The 16,073-nt window shown below is 37.8% G+C and overlaps 1 protein-coding gene and 1 non-coding gene across 6 annotated transcripts in view; one reads left to right on the forward strand and one right to left on the reverse strand.

The window, feature by feature from the left end:
* The window catches only part of CDC42SE2 (CDC42 small effector 2), a 148,785-nt gene that overhangs the window by 117,005 nt on the left and 15,707 nt on the right, over positions 1 to 16,073 (reverse strand). The window lies entirely within an intron of this gene.
* LOC118921035 (U6 spliceosomal RNA) lies at positions 14,872 to 14,978 on the forward strand. Its single transcript, XR_005028174.1, has one exon. It is a non-coding gene; the product is annotated as a U6 spliceosomal RNA (small nuclear RNA).

Here is a 16,073-nt window from a genome sequence, read left to right on the forward strand (position 1 = left end):
GACAGTGTATATAACAGCTCAATAAGCGAGCTAAGTTAGGCAGTAAGATACTAAAGAGGCTAACCTTGAACCTTTGGTAACCACGAATTTAAAGCCTGCAATGGCAATAAGTACATATCTTTCAATAGTCACCCTAAATGTTAATGGATTGAATGCACCAATCAAAAGACACAGAGTAACAGAATGGATAAAAAAGCAAGAACCATCTATATGCTGCTTACAAGAAACTCACCTCAAACCCAAAGACATGTACAGACTAAAAGTCAAGGGATGGAAAAACACATTTCAAGCAAACAACAGCGAGAAGAAAGCAGGGGTTGCAGTACTAATATCAGACAAAATAGACTTCAAAACAAAGAAAGTAACAAGAGATAAAGAAGGACACTACATAATGATAAAGGGCTCAGTCAAACAAGGATATAACCATTCTAAATATATATGCACCCAACACTGGAGCACCAGCATATGTGAAACAAATACTAACAGAACTAAAGGGGGATATAGACTGCAATGCATTCATTCTAGGAGACTTCAACACACCACTCACCCCAAAGGATAGATCCACTGGGCAGAAAATAAGTAAGGACACGGAAGCACTGAACAACACAGTAGAGCAGATGGACCTAATAGACATCTATAGAACTCTACATACAAAAGCAGCGGGATATACATTCTTCTCAAGTGCACATGGAACATTCTCCAGAATAGACCACATACTAGGCCACAAAAAGAGCCTCAGAAAATTCCAAAAGATTGAAATCCTACCAACCAACTTTTCAGACCACAAAGGCATAAAACTAGAAATAAATTGTACAAAGAAAGCAAAGAGGCTCACAAACACATGGAGGCTTAACAACACGCTCCTAAATAATCAATGGATCAATGACCAAATCAAAATGGAGATCCAGCAATATATGGAAACAAATGACAACAACAACACTAAGCCCCAACTTCTGTGGGACACAGCAAAAGCAGTCTTAAGAGGAAAGTATATAGCAATCCAAGCATATTTAAAAAAGGAAGAGCAATCCCAAATGAATGGTCTAATGTCACAATTATCGAAATTGGAAAAAGAAGAACAGATGAGGCCTAAGGTCAGCAGAAGGAGGGACATAATAAAGATCAGAGAAGAAATAAATAAAATTGAGAAGAATAAAACAATAGCAAAAATCAATGAAACCAAGAGCTGGTCCTTCGAGAAAATAAACAAAATAGATAAGCCTCTAGCCAGACTCATTAAGAAGAAAAGAGAGTCAACACAAATCAACAGTATCAGAAACGAGAAAGGAAAAATCACGACGGAACCCACGGAAATGCAAAGAATTATTAGAGAATACTATGAAAACCTATATGCTAACAAGCTGGGAAACTTAGGAGAAATGGACAACTTCCTAGAAAAATACAACCTTCCAAGATTGACCCACGAAGAAACAGAAAATCTAAACAGACCAATTACCAGCAACGAAATTGAAGCGGTAATCAAAAAACTACCAAAGAACAAAACCCCCGGGCCAGATGGATTTACCTCGGAATTTTATCAGACATACAGGGAAGACATAATACCCATTCTCCTTAAAGTTTTCCAAAAAATAGAGGAGGAGGGGATACTCCCAAACTCATTCTATGAAGCTAACATCACCCTAATACTAAAACCAGGCAAAGACCCCACCAAAAAAGAAAACTACAGACCAATATCCCTGATGAACGTAGATGCAAAAATACTCAACAAATTATTAGCAAACCGAATTCAAAAATACATCAAAAGGATCATACACCATGACCGAGTGGGATTCATCCCAGGGATGCAAGGATGGTACAACATTCGAAAGTCCATCAACATCATCCACCACATCAACAAAAAGAAAGACAAAAACCACATGATCATCTCCATAGATGCTGAAAAAGCATTTGACAAAGTTCAACATCCATTCATGTTAAAAACTCTCAGCAAAATGGGAATAGAGGGCAAGTACCTCAACATAATAAAGGCCATCTATGATAAACCAACAGCCAACATTATATTGAACAGCGAGAAGCTGAAAGCACTTCCTCTGAGATCGGGAACGAGACAGGGATGCCCACTCTCTCCACTGTTATTTAACATAGTACTGGAGGTCCTAGCCACAGCAATCAGACAAAATAAAGAAATACAAGGAATCCAGATTGGTAAAGAAGAAGTTAAACTATCACTATTTGCAGATGACATGATACTGTACATAAAAAACCCTAAAGACTCCACCCCAAAACTACTAGAACTGATATCGGAATACAGCAAAGTTGCAGGATACAAAATCAACACACAGAAATCTGTGGCTTTCCTATATACTAACAATGAACCAACAGAAAGAGAAATCAGGAAAACAACTCCATTCACAATTGCATCAAAAAAAATAAAATACCTAGGAATAAACCTAACCAAAGAAGTGAAAGACTTATACTCTGAAAACTACAAGTCACTCTTAAGAGAAATTAAAGGGGACACTAACAGATGGAAACTCATCCCATGCTCGTGGTTAGGAAGAATTAATATCGTCAAAATGGCCATCCTGCCCAAAGCAATATACAGATTTGATGCAATCCCTATGAAACTACCAGCAACATTCTTCAGTGAACTGGAACAAATAATTCAAAAATTCATATGGAAACACCAAAGACCCCGAATAGCCAAAGCAATCCTGAGAAAGAAGAATAAAGTAGGGGGGATCTCACTCCCCAACTTCAAGCTCTACTATAAAGCCATAGTAATCAAGACAATTTGGTACTGGCACAAGAGCAGAGCCACAGACCAATGGAACAGACTAGAGAATCCAGACATTAACCCAGACATATATGGTCAATTAATATTTGATAAAGGAGCCTTGGACATACAATGGTGAAATGACAGTCTCTTCAACAGATGGTGCTGGCAAAACTGGACAGCTACATGTAGGAGAATGAAACTGGACCATTGTCTAACCCCATATACAAAAGTAAACTCAAAATGGATCAAAGACCTGAATGTAAGCCATGAAACCATTAAACTCTTGGAAGAAAACATAGGCAAAAATCTCTTAGACATAAACATGAGTGACCTCTTCTTGAACATATCTCCCCAGGCAAGGAAAACAACAGCAAAAATGAGTAAGTGGGACTATATTAAGCTGAAAAGCTTCTGTACAGCAAAAGACACCATCAATAGAACCAAAAGGATCCCTACAGTATGGGAGAATATATTTGAAAATGACACATCCGATAAAGGCTTGACATCCAGAATATATAAAGAGCTCACACGCCTCAACAAACAAAAAACAAATAACCGAATTAAAAAATGGGCAGAGGAACTGAACAGACAGTTCTCCAAAAAAGAAATATGGATGGCCAAAAGACACATGAAAAGATGCTCCACATTGCTAATTATCAGAGAAATGCAAATTAAAACTACAATGAGGTATCACCTCACACCAGTAAGGATGGCTGCCATCCAAAAGACAAACAACAACAAATGTTGGCGAGGCTGTGGAGAAACGGGAACCCTCCTACACTGCTGGTGGGAATGTAAGTTAGTTCAACCATTGTGGAAAGCAGTATGGAGGTACATCAAAATGCTCAAAACAGACTTACCATTTGACCCAGGAATTCCACTCCTAGGAATTTACCCTAAGAATGCAGCAATCAAGTTTGAGAAAGACAGATGCACCCCTATGTTTATCACAGCACTATTTACAATAGCCAAGAATTGGAAGCAACCTAAATGTCCATCGATAGATGAATGGATAAAGAAGATGTGGTACATATACACAATGGAATACTACTCAGCCATAAGAAAAGGGCAAATCCAATCATTTGCAGCAACATGGATGGAGCTGGAGGGTATTATGCTCAGTGAAACAAGCCAAGCGGAGAAAGAGAAATACCAAATGATTTCACTTCTCTGTGGAATATAAGAACAAAGGAAAAACTGAAGGAACAAAACAGCAGCAGAATCACAGAACTCAAGAATGGACTAACAGGTACCAAAGGGAAAGGGACTGGGGAGGATGGGTGGGTAGGGAGGGATAAGGGGGGGGGGAGAAGTAGGGGGGTATTAAGATTAACATGCATGGGGGGGTAGGAGAAAAGGGAGGGCTGCACAACACAGAGAAGGCAAGTAGTGATTCTACAACATTTTGCTATGCTGATGGACAGTGACTGTAAAGGGGTTTATAGGGGAGACATGGTATAGGGGAGAGCCTAGTAAACATAATATTCATCATGTAAGTGTAGATTAGTGATACCAAAAACAAAGCAAAACAAAACAAACAAACAAAAAAAAAGGGCAGTTCCTGTGTGGTAACCTCCAATGAGTTCTACACAAGGGTATAAAGGGCATATAAAAATGTAGGCAAAGGGTCTGTTTGTGTTTATACAGAGGATCAAAGCCTAATTGGGCTACCCCAAAAATGAACTAAGATACGATATGAAAGAGAACTTCCAACATCAGCACTCTCTGGAAGACTCATGCCAGAAGATGATCATCAAAAAACCCCAACAAAGATCCACGCACTGCTACGGCTGTAGATGCACTCATCCCACCCATTCCTGGACTTGCCATGGGAATGAGGAAGGAGATATCTAAGCTGGCCTGTGCATACAGTAAAACAACAAATTTGACTGGATCTCTACTGTTGGAACTCAACCAATAATTAGGAAAAGTGCAAATTGTAGCTCTCCAAAATCTTACAACTACAGACTATTTACTGTTAAAAGAACATAAGGGATGTGAACATTCCCCAGGAATGGGTTGTTTTAATTTGTCTGATTTCTCTCAGACTGTTCAAGTTCAGTTGGACAATATCCACCATATCATAGATAAGTTTTCACAAATGCCTAAGGTGCCTAACTGGTTTTCTTGGTTTCACTGGAGATGGCTGGTAATTACAGATAATGCTTTGGATATGTAACTATACTCCTATTATGTTAATGTGTCTACGCAATTTAAGTAGTAGCTTAAAACCTATACATGCTGAAGTTACTCTACACGAAGATATGTCAAAGAAATAATCAATCTTCCCAGGTTTTCTGCCGCCTGCTACTTCTATAGCTTTTCTTCTTCCTTCCTAATTACAACCCTTAAATAGAATTCGTGCCTCATATCGAATTTACCGAGTATCATAATTCTTCCAAGTGGTAAAGAGACCTCAAGACAAATGCTGGGCATAGAAGCTACAGGGCATAAATATGCAAAGAAGTAAAAAGCTAACCTTTTCAAACAATAAGGCTTCCCTCTCACTTACCAACTTTACATTTCCCTGTATGGCCCCGGAAGATGACTGGTTAGCCAGAGACGGGTAAGATTCCTCAAGGGAGGAACAACCTAAGACAGGCACAGTCGCAGGGGGGCCATCAGGTGAGAAATTGGGGATCAACAGAGGTGAGGCTTAGAACCTCACCCCCCCGCTCTGAGAGAAATCTTCTGCATACGTGGATGTTTTATTGCCCTGGTCTAGCTTGGATTAACACATAGTCTGCAGGCACACACCTGATCATCTACATGTGCTCTCTTACAACACTAAACTATGTTTTCTACCTTTATCTTGTATCTACCTACCACTTCAGCATTTTATTAAAAATAATAATAATAAAGAGAGAAATGTGGTATCCACATATAAATCAAGTATAAAAACCAAATGAGTATTCATATTTGAACTGACTGTTTATAGTTCATAATGCATGAGCAAAACCGAAAGTTTCTGTGATGACTGCCCTTGTACTGTTCACTATGTAACTTATTCATTATGTAAGAATTTGTTCTACATGTAAGAACTTGTTTGTTATGCCTCAGAAGATTGGAGACTGACAAAAATTAGGCTTGGGGTGGAATAATGATTGTGTATTGAGAATTGACTCCCCTATACAGAATTTTATTGTCGTTAACAACCATTTGATCAATAAATATGAGAGATGCCCTCACAAAAAAAAAAAAAAAAAAAAAGGACAGACTTCCAATGGTAAAATAAATTAGTAACCGGGATGTAATGTAGAGCATAAGGAATATAGTCAAGATATTGTAACAGCCTGGTAGGGTGATAGCTGGAACCTAGAATTATGTATATAAATGTTCTACCACTGTGTTGTACACTTGAAACTCATGTAATGTAATACTGTGTGTCAACTACCCTTCAATAAAAAATAATTATTAAAAAAAAAAAAAAAAAAAAAAAAAAAACCAAATGAGTATTCATATTTGAACTGTTTATAGTTCATAATGCATGAGCAAAACCGAAAGTTTCTGTGATGACTGCCCTCGTACTGTTCACTATGTAACTTATTCATTATGTAAGAATTTGTTCTACATGTAAGAACTTGTTTGTTATGCCTCAGAAGATTGGAGACTGACGAAAATTAGGCTTGGGGTGGATTAATGATTGTGCATTGAGCATTGACTCCCCTATACAGAATTTTATTGTCGTTAACAACCATTTGATCAATAAATATGAGAGATGCCCTCACAAAAAAAAAAAAGAAAAACGGGACAGACTTCCAATGGTAAAATAAATAAGTCACCGGGATGTAATGTATAGCATAAGGAATATAGTCAAGATATTGTAACAGCTTGGTAGGGTGATAGCTGGAACCTAGAATTATGTATATAAATGTTTTATCACTGTGTTTTACACTTGAAATTAATGTAATGTAATACTGTGCATCAACTACCCTTCAATAAAAAATAATTATTAAAAAAAAAAAAACGTATCTAATCATAAAGTGAATATACCAAAAACATCACTCTAACCTACTATAATTTGGCATGGGCAAAAAGGAAATTTGGTGGATTTCAGTGTTATTCATTCAGTTGTAGTCCACAAAGTTCCTCAGTCTTTCATTACATTTGGTAGGAATTAGATTAAAAATATTAAGATGTTTCATTTAAAAAGACATTTTAATGTAATCATTCAATTAGCATTCCTCTGGGTATCACTATTAAGATGTACATCAAAATCTGCTTAGAATTAATGAAGAAGTCATGAAATCTGATCAAATTAAATTGTTTAATGCTGGCATGGCTTGGTGCCTTCTACATCACATTAAGTGGCAATTATTCTCCATCTACCTGTTACTCACACTGAGGGATAGAGCCAACTGCAGTATTTCCTTAGCTGAACTTAATCACTAAATTTTATCTTAGTATCAAAAGCGTGAAAGAGTGTATGTACTCCCACTGTACCCATACATTTCTATTTTCCAAGTTAATCAGTCTCAGTTCCATCATATTGCTATGAAAAAAAAGGCCATTTTTAAAGACTACCTTCAAATACTTTCAGGGCAGTCATAGAAAAATTATGCTGGTTCTGCATCATCCCAAACGGCAGAACTAGACTGACTGAGGGGAGGCTGTGTGTTCCACACACTGGAACATCTCTCTGGGTCACTGCTGCCTAAAGGTAGAGTGTCTTGCCGCGGGATACCTAACAGCAGATAATGAGGATAACGATTCAGAAGTCCCACAGATAGTTGATTCATACCAACTTTGTGATTCCTTTCAATCCTTAGATCCTCTTATGAATATTTTTAAAAATCTGCTCCTTAATATGACTTCTAAGGGATTATCTGATTGCATCCCCACTTTTTTCTTCAACCCTATTTACTACCTCTTCCACTCAATGCCCCTTTAAGTGTACAACCCAACCATTCTCAATTTCTTTCTGCTCTTCACAAACACAAAGCATGCTCTCTCTCTCTTGCCTATAAGGCATCACACTCTGTTCACCTCTACACCTTGCATACTGTCCAGAACTCGATATGGCCTTCACTTCCTTCAGGGAACCTTCCCTAACACCCCAAAGCTGTCAGACACTCTTCCAATGTGTTGTGTGCCCTCTCTTCAGGACAGAGGTCATCAATCCTGGCGTCACCTCTGAATCACAGGCAGCAACTTAGGCCCAAAATTTCAGATTCAAAAGCTCAGGAATATGGCATCCTGATCTGGGTGCTCTATCTTGAGAGATTCATAAACTAAAATGTATCCAGAGAAGACTAAGCAGGATGGTGAGGAGACTTAAAATCATGTCACATAAGCACCATTCCAGAAACCAAAAAGATTTGGCTTAGCAAAAAGCACAGGGGAGAATATGACAGCCTTCAAATATGTGTAGGCTTCGGCATACAGCATGTGAAAGAGGAAGCAGATTTATTGTGGGTTGTTAAAGAGGGTGGAACCAGAGACACCACAGAGAAGCTTCAGGAAGGTACTTTTGGTTTAAAACAGGAAGAACCATCGAAAAGCACTAACTGATCCCCAAAAGACAGTGAGTTGTCTAGAGAAGTGGTGAATTCATAGTCACAAGAGGTTTTAAAGATCAGGGACACTACAAAGATTCCTACATTTGGGAGAATGTCAGACTAGACAACATCAACAGTACAAATCAATTCCAAGATTCTGACACCTAAATGTATAACATACTTTAATGCTGTAGAATGACTAGGTGGCAGCTGAACTAAAGCACATTACCCTAGCCTACCCTAATACAAAGCATAGTTTCCTAAGTTGTGAGATTTAACTGTATAAAGAAATTAGAGTAATTGTTAGAAAATAGCTGGATACTTTACATTTCTTCTGTACTTTCTATATTTCTATATGAAGCATTTTCAATGAGATTAAAGGTGGGGAGAGTTGCCTATTTTTTATTTAACCCTGTGTAAAAATCCAAAACGAAACCTAGATGCTAATTGGTCAGTTTATTCATATAGAATCCTTATTTTTCAAAGGGAAAATGACACCCAAAAAGCTTATTTAGGATGCAGTAACTTTTAAATAAAAGATTTTGCAGACTGATATTTGGTTTCTGATTTATACATGAGGAAACTGGAAAGACGAGCAAGAATTTAAAAAGATTTTCTGATGCTTTATAGAATTATAATTATATGCAAGAAGAAACACTACTGAAAAGAATGAAGTTTAAAAAAAGACTGCCCTCTGTCATTTCTGATTTTATCTTGAATTTAAAATGATCTGGAAAGAAGTCATTTTTGCATGAGTGAGAAAATGCAAAAAAAGACTATAAGGTAAACATTTTAAAAAACATAATGTCTAAATTAGTACTTCACTGTCATTTTTAACTCACTACTATTTACAATGTCCATACTTTTATTTTACAACAGAGAAAAAATATTCTTTCACTAAAACATTAGCTTTAATAAATATGACACACCCCTTAGATTTTATTCAGGGAGATGGGATGGTCTTTTCTCCCCTTAGGAAAAACTTTTCCAATAAGAGTCTTTAAAAATAAATTCAACATGCAAAGCATTATTTCTCTTTCCACACAACTTTCCAATAACACTTTTGCATATACGGAAGGCAGCTAACAGGGAAGCAACTTAATCAAACAGGAAAGCCTGTTTTAGGGTTGAATTGTGTCCCTTTCCTCCTACTACTGCCCAAGATGATGTCAAAGTCTCAACCCAGTACCTCTAATGTGACTTTATTTGGCAATAGGTTTGTTGCAGATGTAATTGTTAAAACGAAGTCACAATGGAGTAGGGTGGGCCCCCAATCCAGCATGATCAGTGCCCTCGTAAGAAGTTGACCATGTAAAGACATAGAGACAAACAAGGAGAATGCCACAGGATGATGAAGGCACAGACTAAAACAATGCAGCCACAAGCCCAGGAATGCCAAAGATTGCCAGCAGACCACCAGATGACAGGAAGGGGCCAAGGATTCCTCTACAGGTCTCAGGGGGGATATGGCCCTGCTGACAACTTGAATTTGGGTTTCAGCCTCCACTACAGTGAGACAACAAATTTCTGTTTGTGGTACTTCATTGTGGCAGCCCTGGGAAAAGAGTGCACTTCCATCTGATTAGAAGACTGAAAATAAGTCAAATAAATCTAAGCATTACAATCATGATCCCTTACATCCATTACCCAATCAAAACAGGATTTTGGTCTTGCTGTAGAATGGTGACTGTCAATGAGGTCTCCAGCTCATGAGAAGTGATTCCATTTTTATTTCAATACAGTACCGTACATATTCACTATCTGGCTAGACTGCTATCTAGGCCATCAGGCTTTATAACTTTGCTTTTTTTATTCTTTTCTAATTGTGCAGTCTTCACATCCCTACTTGACATCTTACTTACTCACTTACTCTAAGTACTAGGGAATATTCGTAAAATGGGATATAAAGTATTCACTTTCACTCTCCTGCCCACAAGTCACTCTGTTCTCCACTGCAAAGACATTATTAACAGTTTAAGTACCTGTCCACTTAGATACCACACATTTATAAAAATATCATATATACACATCCTGTGACAGACATTAAGTGGTAGCATACCCTATAGTTATCATTCTGCATCTTGTTTTTATCACTTCATGTATCTTGGGAGATCATTCTATATATGCAGGACTCATATTTTTATTTGCTATCCAGTATCCCACTATATAGATGCATCATAATACATTTAACCAATTCCCTAAGGATAGGTATTTTGGTTACTGCCAATATTTATCTCTACCATAAATGATGCTGAAATGTCTACCTTTTTTATTGTCTTTTCACCAAGCCCTTTGACATCCTATTTATAAACTGTAATCTCCTGTTCCCTACTTTGACAGTGTTCACCTTGCTCTCATGTTTTATTTTTCCTCATAGCACTTTAAGTTATTTGCCATTCTATATATTTTACTCATTGATCACTTGTCTTCACCAACCAGAATGTAGGCTTTTTGCTCTGGGAGGGGCTTCCCCATCTGGGGCAAGTTTCCTATGATTTTGCTAAGATTGAATAAAGGCAAAGGAAAGAAGTTGGGGGTTTTCCAAGGGGTAGCATGTTTATTCTCGCGGCAACAGGTCTCAGTCCCTCCTGGCTCCAATGCTGCTCCTTCCTGCTCCCCAGCGCTGGTTTAATCCTCTCCTAGCACCGGGGCTCCACGGCTTCCCTCTACCAGCCACTGTTCTCTCCTAGTTCTCCCTCTAGGCTTCCCTCCTCCACTCTCCAAGCTCTCTGCACCCACACTCACACCACTCTCCTGGCTCTTTTCTTCCCACCCCTAGCATCCAGAGGAACTCTATGTACAGATGTCTGGTGACTAGTACACACCTAACCAATTACATACCAAGAACTGAGCAGAAGAGAGAATGCGTGTTTCCTCTCCACCCCTCCCTCCCCTGGGCCAGTAATCCTGTGACTTACCAGCCAGTCTGTTCCCAGTAAACATCCCAGAGATGTGCAAACAGGCTCTTACATGGGCGCTATTAAGGCAAGGTGGGAATCCTGGTCAGAAATTTCCATTTTCTCCATAAGGCTCAATGAAAACAAAGATTTTTGTCCCTTTAGTTCACAGCTGAACCCCTAGAACCTGACTGTATGGCACACAGCTAGTGCTCATTAATATTTAATGGTAACTTAATGGTTTTACTTAATCCCACAAAAGAAAAACATACACAATAACTAAATGATGCAACATATCTTCCCTTCAAGGCAGAACAAGTCATAGTTCCCAAACTGATCAGTAATCTGTCTTCTCTTGTATTTTCTATATTGTGTCAAATGAAACTGTTATGTTTTAGTTTGATTCAGGTTTAATACACTTTGTGAACCCAGGAGTGTCTCAATTTAGCTTTGCCTATTTGACAAAGGATGTTTCCTGATCTTTCTGAATATTAACCCAAAAAGTAGTTACTTGATTGAGTCTCTTGTCTGTGTTGGCTCTCCTGCACTGACAGTATCATTAACATGAAATTTCTTCTACCAGCTGTGTGCATTTTCAATCACCAGAACAGTGACTCACTGTGGTATTATTTCTGGTAAATGCAGACTGATCTGAAATCTCAACTAATCTTGAGAAAGTCAATACACGTTTAATTTGTCCCAACTGCTTTCATAAGGATTTAAGATGTGGTAAGCTGCATCATTCTCTTGCAGAGGTATCAGAGTTTGCATTTCAATCAGGCCCTGGCACACTAGGGCCTTAAAGTAAAGTGGTCACTGACAAATTGTTCAATGGGGATAGGAGGCAGAATACTTTATTGAAAAATGAAGAATAAAAAAGTAAATTCCTACTCATTGTTAGGTTAAAATCTGACAAATCTGTCAACTTTACTATTTAAAAAATCTCTATGTTCGGCTATGTAACATTCAAATTAACAAGTATATATTACTATTCAGTACGAAGACCTCAATTTTAAAGAAGCTTAGTTATCAACACAGACTCGGACTTAGAATGGTTTGACTTACAATTTTTTTACTTTAAAATAACGCCAAAACAATACCCATTCAGCATAAACTGTAACTCGAATTTCAATCTTTCCCAGGGCTAGTGAGATACAGTATAATTTCTCATGATGCTGGGCAACTGCAGTGAGCCACAGCTCCCAGTCAGCTACATGATCACAAGGGTAAACAACCGGTAACACTTAAAATCATTCTGTACCCACACAGCCATTCCTTCACTTTCAGTGTAATATTCTAGAAATTACATGTGATATTCAATACTTCATTAAACAATAGGCTTTATGTCAGATGATTCTGCCCAACTGTACACTATGCAAGTATTCTGAGAATGTTTAAGGCAGGCTAGGCTAGGCTATGATGGTTATATAGGTTAGGGTGTGTTAAAATGAAACTACTACTTTACCAGCAAAATGGGTGTATTCAGGAATAGCAGAGGAATTGCAATTTGGGACAAGCAAGTTACAGCAAAAGCCCCAGGCAAGCCCAGAAAACAAAGGAGAGGAATACCCTTTTATAGAGGAAAGGGGAGAATATATAAAGGGAATATATGAGAATATACAAGGATTATATAAGGAAAGGGGGGAATATGTTAGGCAGGCTATTATAAACAAAATCCACAGAGTAAACTGGAAGTTCGAAATATAGTGGCTTTTCATTGGCTGAGTTGTGACAGCCTCTCCTTGGCTGGGCTGCTGCCAGGGGAGGAGGAAAACCCTCCCACTTCCTGGCGGAAAGTAGATTTTAAGGCTTATGGCCTTGCAAGGTCCTCACTTCTGGCTAGGTCTGCAACTGATAAATGGTGGTGCATGAGCTCTTCCTGTTGGCCTCCCAACTCCAAGTCAGTGAGGTTTTCCTCCATTAATTTTCACAGGTGCATTAAATGCTTCTTTGACCTACAATATTTACTATGGGTTTATTGGGACTTAACCCCATTGTAAATTAAAATCTGCAGCTCATTCCAAGAGAACATACCAGACTGTTCCCCTAAAAGCAATTCCACTCACTTCTGCGTATGTACAACCCTGTCTGTTACCAAGAGCCAAATAAGCCCTTAAACTCAGCAAAAGCATCATTAGGAAGGTTCATGGGTGCTGGGTTAAAACATCACTTTGTGCGTAAGAGCAGAAGGGAAAAGATAATACATAAAATACATAAAGATAACTTAGATGTAAATGACAATCTTCATCTTACATTTTTTAAATATTTCTGAAAAAGAATTTATGTTAAAAAAATATGACCATAAACAATAATCTGGAGATCAACTTTTGTAATGAGAAAAGGAGTTAAGAGTCCCTCCTCATGCACTGTTTCACTTCCTGCAGTTTCAGTTGCCCAGTCAACCACGGTCTGGGGCAGATATCAATCCTCTGCTGTTATCGTCAAAAGGTCAATAGTTGCCTAACACTACATTATGCCTACATCATTCACCTCACTTCATCTCATCATACAGTCATTTTATCATCTCACATCATCACAATAAGAAGGATGGGTAAAGTACAGTAAGATATTTGAGAGGACCACATTCACATAACTTTTTAGTATATGGTTATAATTGTTCTATTACTAGTTATTACTGATCTCCTACTGTGCCTAATTTATAAATTAAACTTTATCAAAGTTATGTATATATAGGGAAAAGCAGCATATACAGTTGGATACTATCTGTACTTTCAGGAATCCACTGGGGATCTTGGAACACATCCCCCATGGATAAGGGGCAACCTACTATATGCTCAACTGCTTGTTTTCTCTCCATTTGGGAGTTTTTATATTGATCCATGTTTTCTTCTAGCATTTTAAAGGTTTTCTTTTTTTATATTCAACTCTGGAAAATCAAGAATTTATCCTGGTATGAAATGTGAAGAAGACATATGGTCTGCTATTTTCTAATTTTTGTATTTTGGCAATCACTTCCATGAGGTTCTGCTTACTATGTTCACTGGTCTGTAAAGTACTGTAAAAACCACACTGGTTTCATCATAAAGGTTGTTTATATAATTTTTCAAAACAAAGCTTTCAAGACAAAATAAAAAAGTAAATGAGACAATTTACTTAAAAGGACAAATACACAATACCAATTAAAGCAGAAGACATGCTGCTCCCTTAACTCAAGGGACTTCAACCCAGTATACGGTTTGATATATTACAGAGAGTACACAGGTCTACAGTTTTAAGGAAATCAATTTCCAGATCTCCAACTTCCTTCTGTACTCTGCTAAAACTGATTTGCCCAGACATCATTTATTCTCTTTTCCCACCTTCCCTTTCTCAACAGCTTTTCCACGTTATAATTCTTACTCATCTCTAACCTTAATAGGGTACTGTGCTTCCGGAAATCTCCACAACAACAAAGACATAAAACTAGGAGAGACTGAAAAAGAGTTTCGTGTGCACAATTACTGAAGGAAACTCATGACAAGGCTCCCTGCTTAATCAATCGTTAGAATTAGAATCTGAAAGTGAAAGTAACTGTCCAGTGGCTGTTGTTGCCATGTTTATCAGAATTAAGAAAGACGACCATTTCTGACAAGAGAACATACCCAATTAGGCTGGCTCAACAATGAGGACTAACTAGTTTTATAGCAGTATTTCCCATTAAAATATTAAAAGCAGAGCCTATGCCATAAAGTTTTTGGCAATATATTCTTTAAAAACATACAGAACATACAATAGTGTGCTCATTTTGGCAGCACATATACTAAAACTGGAACAATATAAAGCAGCTCAGCCCAGCCCCTGCACAAGGATGACACGTCAAATCATGAAGCGTTCCATATTTTTATAATGTAAGTCGGTCATGGGGATGGTAGTACAGCATGGAGAATATAGCCAATTATTCTGTAACATCTTTCTATGTTCTAGATAGTGACTACCCTGGTGGGGGTGAGGATTTAATAATATGGGTAACTGCTGAACCACTGTGCTGTGTCCTTGAAACCAATGTAAGATTGCATATCAACTACACTTCAATCTTAAAAAAAAAGAAGATACAATATTCCAGAAATTACATCTTTTGCAACTTTTTAAAGTATACTTGATACACATTATTTTGGCTTCAGGTGTACAGTGATTTGACAATTATATACCTTACTAAATGCTCACTATAGTAAGTGTACTTAACATGTGTCATCAAAGATATTACAAATTATTGACTATACTCCCTATGCAGTACTTGAATCCCTGTGATTATTTTATAGCCAGAAGTTTGTGCCTCTTTATCTCTTTCACCTTTTTCGTCATGTCCTACCTCCTCCCACTACAGCAATCACCAGTATATTGTTTATGAGTCTATTTGTTTTGTTTATCATCTGTTTTTTAGATTCCACGTATAAGTGAAATCATGGTTGTCTTGCTCTGTCTGGCTTATTTCACTTAGCATAATACCCTCTAAGTTCAGCCACACTGTCACAAATGGCAAATTTGTACCACATCTTCATTATCTATTCATCTACTAATGGACACTTAGGTTGCTTCCCTACACTGGCTGTTGTAAATAATGCTGCAATAAACAGGAGGGCACACATCTTTTCAAATTAAGTGTTTGTGTTTTCTTTGGGTAAATTACCAAAAGAGCAATTATGGGGTCTATTTTTCTATTTTTAGATGTCTGAGGAACCTCCATTTTAGCAATATTTCTATTTTTAGATGTCTGAGGAACCTCCATACTGTTCTCCATAGTGGCTGCACCAATTTACATTCCCACCAACAGTGCACAAGGGTTCCCTTTTCTCTACATCCTTGTCAACATTTGTTATTTCTTGTCTTTTAACGGCCATTCTGACTGGGGTGAGATTGTATCTCATAGTGTGTTTGATTTGCATCTCCCTGATGATTGTGATGATGAACATCTTTTCATGAATCTGTTGGCCATCTGTA

This window comes from Manis pentadactyla, chromosome 13, assembly GCF_030020395.1.
Source record: "Manis pentadactyla isolate mManPen7 chromosome 13, mManPen7.hap1, whole genome shotgun sequence".
In the NCBI taxonomy this organism is placed as follows: Eukaryota; Metazoa; Chordata; class Mammalia; order Pholidota; family Manidae; genus Manis; species Manis pentadactyla.